The sequence below is a fragment of the Nicotiana tomentosiformis genome, chromosome 5 (genome assembly GCF_000390325.3).
Source record: "Nicotiana tomentosiformis chromosome 5, ASM39032v3, whole genome shotgun sequence".
Lineage (NCBI taxonomy): Eukaryota > Viridiplantae > Streptophyta > Magnoliopsida > Solanales > Solanaceae > Nicotiana > Nicotiana tomentosiformis.
Window position 1 is genome coordinate 103792963 of NC_090816.1, and position 6424 is coordinate 103799386.

General features: G+C 32.6%; 1 long non-coding RNA gene across 1 annotated transcript; it reads right to left on the reverse strand.

Moving 5' to 3' along the window:
- Positions 1-4267: 4267 nt before the first annotated feature.
- On the reverse strand, positions 4268-6153 carry LOC104106716 (uncharacterized). The gene is made up of 2 exons (XR_011408153.1): positions 5980-6153; positions 4268-4656 (listed from the first exon to the last, which is right to left on the reverse strand). It is a non-coding gene; the product is annotated as an uncharacterized lncRNA (long non-coding RNA).
- Positions 6154-6424: the final 271 nt, after the last annotated feature.

The following is a 6424-nucleotide window of genomic DNA, read 5'->3' on the forward strand; positions in this document are numbered from 1 at the left end:
CCCTATAGAGTGAAGATGTGATAAAGGCTATATTCAGCATTGACAAGAACAAGAGTCCAAGTCCCGATGGGTATGTAAGTGACTTTTTCAAAGCAGGGCGTTATAGGTAATGATATAACTCAAGCAGTACTGGAATTGTTTAGCAATGGGAACCTATTGAAGCAACTGAATGCAATAATTATCTCATTAATTCCTAAAGTTTCAGTACCTCCAAATGCAGGGCAGTTCCGACCTATATCATGTTGCAATGTCTTGTATAAGGTTATATCAAAGATGATATGTGGGAGACTTAGAGAGGCAGTTGGATGTATAGTTGCATAGAATCAAGCAGCCTTTGTCAGGGGAAGAACCTTAGTGCATAATGTGTTGATATGCCATGACATCCTTAGGCGCTACAACAGTAAAACATCGCCTAGGTATATGATGAAAATAGATCTAAGGAAGGCATATGACATGGTTAGTTGGGAATTTCTTAAGGAGACATTGATTGGGTATGGCTTTCCATAAGCATTTACTAATCTGGTCATAGTATGTGTTACTTCCACAAAATCTTCAATCAAGGTTAATGGAGAAGGATATGGATGCTTTGAAGGAAAAAGAGGTTTGAGGTAAGGAGATCCAATGTCACCAATGTTATTTGTAATAGTCATGGAGTATTTTTCAAGGATTTTGAAAAAGATGGGGGAACTGCCTGACTTTAAGTTCCATCCATTGTGTAAGAATACTAAGCTGACTCACTTAGTGTTTGCTGATGATTTAATGTTATTCTGTAAGGGAGACCTAAAGTCTATTGCGAGGATGATAGAGGCATTAAATCATTTCAGTGATGTAATATCAATGGAAGCTAACATGGACAAATTTAGTATCTTTATAGCAGGGGTTGAGGATAACCTAAGAGATCAAATGGTACATATGACTGGGTTCTCTCTTGGTACTTTGCCAATCAGATACCTGGGTTTGCCTCTCTCTTCAAAAAAGTGGAGCAAAATGGAGTGTTGTCAGCTGGTAGAGAGAATAACTTCCAGAATAACAAGTGCATACTCTAAAAACTTGTCCTACGCAGGCATGCTGCAGATTATCAATGCAGTCCTATTCTCAGTGTACAATTTCTGGGAGGCTATTTTTATAATGGCACAAAGCATTTTGAAAGAAGTGGATAGGAAATGTCGGGATTACTTATGGGAAAGCATAGATGAGAAGAGAAAAGTTGCACTAGTCTCCTGGGAAAAGATATGCAAGCCAAGAAAGAATGGGGGTTGAATATCAAAAGCTGTAAATTGTGGAATATTTCTTCAGTTGGAAAACTGATTTGGAAATTGGCAACCAAAGCAGATTCACTATGGATTAGATGGGTACATGAAGTGTATATGAGAGGGAACCACGATATATGGATTCACACTCCACCTGTTGACAGCAGCTGATACTGGAGGAAGCTTAATTCCATTAAAGTAGCTATGATAAATTGGTACAATAATGACACCTACTGTTTAACAACAAATGGTGCATATTCTGTCAGTAGAATCTATATTAGCTTACTGGGAAGCATGGGAAAAATGTTAGAAGCTGATTTAGTATGGAACAACATTATGCTACCTAGACATATGTTTATAGTATAGTTGGCTAATCAAGAGAAGTTATTAACAAAAGAGAGGTTGATCCGACTCCATATACCAGTAGATGATGGAATGTGCTGCTTATGTGATGAGAACAAGGTTGAAAGCCAGTTACACCTCTTTACTGAGTGTAGTTGGACAGTGAAATTGCAAGGTGAACTGAAAATATGGTCGGGTATCAGAATGCAGAGGAAAGGGACAACTCAATGTATGAAATGGATCAAAACCAGACATTGGAAGCAGTTCAAGAAGGAATTAGCAGCAACAATATGGGGTGCAAAGCTCTACCACACATGGAAGGCTCGAAATTGGAAACTTTTTAGAGGGATAAATGTAAATACTAAGGTTGTGTTTATGGAGATAAAGAAAGAGATTGTAGAGAGGGTAGAACACTTGAAATACTCTAGGAAAGCAAGTAGATATAGTTATTTGAGGCATCAACTATGTAATTAGTTGAGTGATGTTTTTCCTTGTTCGAGGCTTTGGAGATCTCTCTGAAGTGCTCATTAGGTACAAACATTTGGTTGTCAATGGTAATACTTCACTGTTTTACCAAAAAAAAACATTATCAAAATAATAGTGACTTTTACATGGTTATCTAGGCAGAGTACCCATCTATATTTATAAAACTTATCCCTTAAAATATTACATAAAATAATTAAAGTAATATTTTAGAAAAAGTAAAAAGTAAAAAAGGCGCGTCATATATTGCATAATTCACTTACTACTAAAGTATACAACAATATAAATAATCGAATCAGTTGTTAAAATAACATAGCAAAAGCATAAAAGTAGACGTACCACTAAAACTCTTATGACTATTTTGGTAGTTCAAATATTTAGGATTTAAATCTTACTTGATATTATCTAAAATAAGCACGAAAAGATATTAGCTTTTCCTTCCGATAAACATAATAATAAAAGCCAAACACTCATTAGGATTATTCTAGATGTTAAGATGTATTACAGAAACCTACGGCCATTACAATTTTTAGAAATAAAAATTGATGTCACTAACATATAGGTGACAAAAAGGAAATGATAAAAACTAATTATCAAAAATCACACAATTACAATAAGCATGATCGAGTTTTCACATTCAAGAAGTATGCACCTTCATGTAAACTTAGTTTGATTACAACTTTTATCATAATACTTATTTTTAATGACACCTAATATTTTGGACACTCGGGGTGATTTCCAGTGTACTGATGATAGTCTTGAAAAATTAAATATCGTATTTTTTATTTTAGATTGGATAAGAAGAGAATTATATGTGGTTGGTAAAAAAATTACTATTACATTAATTGGACGTTATAGGGACATGAGAAAATAATATATAGGTGCAATTGTCTTCAAAAATATCGACGGCAAGTATATACTTTTCCCAGCCAAATATAAAATAAATCATGCATAAAAATTTAAAAAATAAAAATTAATTTATCAAAATGAAGAGTTGTCGAGATGTCATCATTTTAATGTACATTTTAGAATTTTAAATATTAGACTGATATATGCTCATCTTACAATTGCTAAGAGAGATAACACTTGCTCAACAAGCATATGATAATGTCATTTTCGCTAAAAGTATTGGTGTGATGTATATGAAGATTTGCATCACTATTATATGCCTACTACTTTAGTTGTCCTTTAATTTGCTAATTGCATTTTTTAGTCCATTGTCTAGGCTCATCTTGATAACTATGCTTGGAATTAGTTTTGTTAATTGGCTAAGTCTGTAAGTTTACTATTAATTAATAAAATCCCCACACCCCCACCCACCAAACCCAACCACATTTTACTCATATAATTTTAGAAGATCTCATAATAATTTTGTAAATAGGGTTTTTTTTCTAACTTTTGTAACATGAACCCGCCACTGCTTGAATTCAAAAGATAAATTAGGATTATATATGAAATATAGCACACAGACTATCCTTTTCTTTGGGTCAATGTGGGAAGAACAAACTCCAACTTAATAAATAAATATGATATAAATAAAGCTAACAAAGAATTGAACTAAGGAGCTTCCAAATGTTAGACCCGTGTCTGGTCTTGCGTACTGTTGGTGAACGTACACTTTGATGTAAAACAAATAACTTTTGTCTTGATATTACCTGTGACTCACGACTACTAGCTCTTATAGTTCCTTATCTCCATATAAAATCTTTTTCAGATGTGCTCATTCTATACAAACATTTAGTTAATAATTCTGCTACTCATTCTGATAATTTCGATAGAGATATAAATATCCATTATATATGCTAATCTGTGAGTGTCACTTTAAGTGCACAAAAAGTGACATAGTCGGGGTAAAGCTTCATTGTAGCGTAAATTATCAAAAGGATTAGGTATAGCTTTGTTTGGTTCTTTGCATGTACTTTGGTAGCGTGAAAATATATGTAGCAACTCCTTTGGGAGGGTGTTACTTACGAAACAAATCTAATTTACAACTTATAACATTAAAAAGATATTAGTTTTAAAAATAATTCAGAATAATTTAGTAGTGAAAATAGGCTCATGCGATAAGGTTCAAAGTGCAATATTTTTTATTTTTTTTTGAAATACACTTCATAATTTTTCTTTTAAAATGAAATACAGTGTCAAAATATCAACATAAGGTGATATAACCCTTATTGAATAATCAACACGTTAAAGCAACTTTCTAACAAAATTATAATTTCATTCAACATCACTGCAAGTTTGTATTGTACATAAATTTCAAACTATCAGGTATAAAAAAGAAAACTAGTTTTCTCCTTTGTACATAATTATAAGACAAAGTGTAAATTCAGTATATTACAAGACTTGAGTTATTAACACACCCTAAAACAACAAAACAAGTTATCAAATTCAAGTTACAAGATTTTGGTTTTAAGATCAAACAAGCCTCCAAATAACATACATAAGTGTGACATATATATATCATGTACATGCCCCAAAACTATACAAAACCAAGGTGCATATGCAAATGTGATCTCCATAATTGCTTTCAAAAAGACTACTTCATAAGGCCGTCTTCAAATTTCATCCCGTATATTACCTACGATAGAAAATAACTACCGCTAAGCATAAAGCTTAGTGGCGTATAAACTTTGGGCTTGGAGTCATTAAATTTTTCAATTTCCCATTTTTAGTTACAAGTAGCTCAAATTTAACATAATTTAAAACAAGTGAACTAATATATCAAAAGTATCAAATATCAAACCTTGAAGTGTTTTCAAATATCAATAACAATGTTCAAGAGTCGAGAAAGCGTATACTATCAATCCAAGAGAGTTTGCCAAATATCCATTTTTCACCCAATATGTACGTCGTGCCATCACACTAAGCATAATCAGATATCAAGATGGGTCGAAGCCCCAAATCAAGTAAGGTCAAAACCCAATAGTCAAGAGAATCAAGAGCCATATTAAAAATAACTTCCTAGTTCGTACTTAACACGGACAAGCTCTATAATTTAAAACGAACTACAAATCCAAAGTCAAGATGACAAAAGATCCAAATCAAGAGGCATGCCAAGATGAGTGACAAAGTCACTGCCACGAGAAGGACAAAGTCCCAACAAGAATGCAAAATGATCAAGCAAATCCGTACGAGTGGGTGATTTAGCGAATACCTTACAATACTTGATATAACACAAATACAACGATATAAATTAAAGAAAATAAATAAAATCTCAAGTTATTTCAAATAATTCCAGCAAGAAAAAATAGTACAAAATTTATACACAAACCTTGGTGTTTTACCACAAAACAGTTCAACCACACCTTGAGGACAATCGAATCGTCTACGCCATAGACAAACTAAATCCGTCCACTTCCTCAAACACTTCCCCTTAGATTTTACAAGGGTATATATATACCTTAAATACATAATCAATATCTATGTAAGTTCAGTGATTTAACTTGTCAAACTAAACATGATATTGGTGAAAATTGCCCAAAACTTTTGAAACAGAAATTCTGGACAATATCACTGTCTTGTGTTATGACTCAGTTTTGAAGATGAAAAAGACAAACTAGACTGTATGGTCTTCACTACAGTTGTAGATATATGTCTTAGCGTTTCAGAACATCTTGAATCACCCCAATATCAGTTTCGTATAAAAAATTATGCTAAAATTACTAGCAGTAGTACAAAGAGTATTTTTAAAACTGAAAATCTGGACAGCACCTGCCTTGTATTTTATGACTCTTTTCGGGTAAATACAAGCAAAACTAAATTTTGGTTCCTGAATAAGAGTTATAGATCTATGAAATAGCTTTCCAGAAAGTCTTAGATCACTTAAAACAGAGCTCTATACAAAAAGATATGAAGAAAATACTAATAGTTATCTAGTGTAAAAACGGGTTTAGTAACTTACCACAAAAGAGAAGAGCAACTTGAGCTTCACCAAGAACGAGTTTTGCTGGTTGGTTTAGTGGAAATTTTTGATGGTTTTCATGAAATTTTTCAGGTGATAAGAAGGAGAGAGGGTAGGGGTTTTCTTTGTCTTGAAAGAATGAATTATGAGAAGAGATTATGGAAAATCAAGTCAACCAAAGTAATAGCTAAACTTTGGAGAAATATGAAAGACGTGACTGCCCAACCTACTAAATATCTCTAGATAAATACAAAAGGGTGGCAGCCAAAAACCTTAATAATATATTGTATTTAATAACAATTCATCAAAATAATATTAAGTGTTACACATAGCAACACCATGTAACTTCTTTGTCAATATTAACACAACATAAAGTAAAGAATTTTCATGTATTGTCAATTTCACTTTTAGGAAGTGCGAAATAAAATATATTCTCATTATAAAG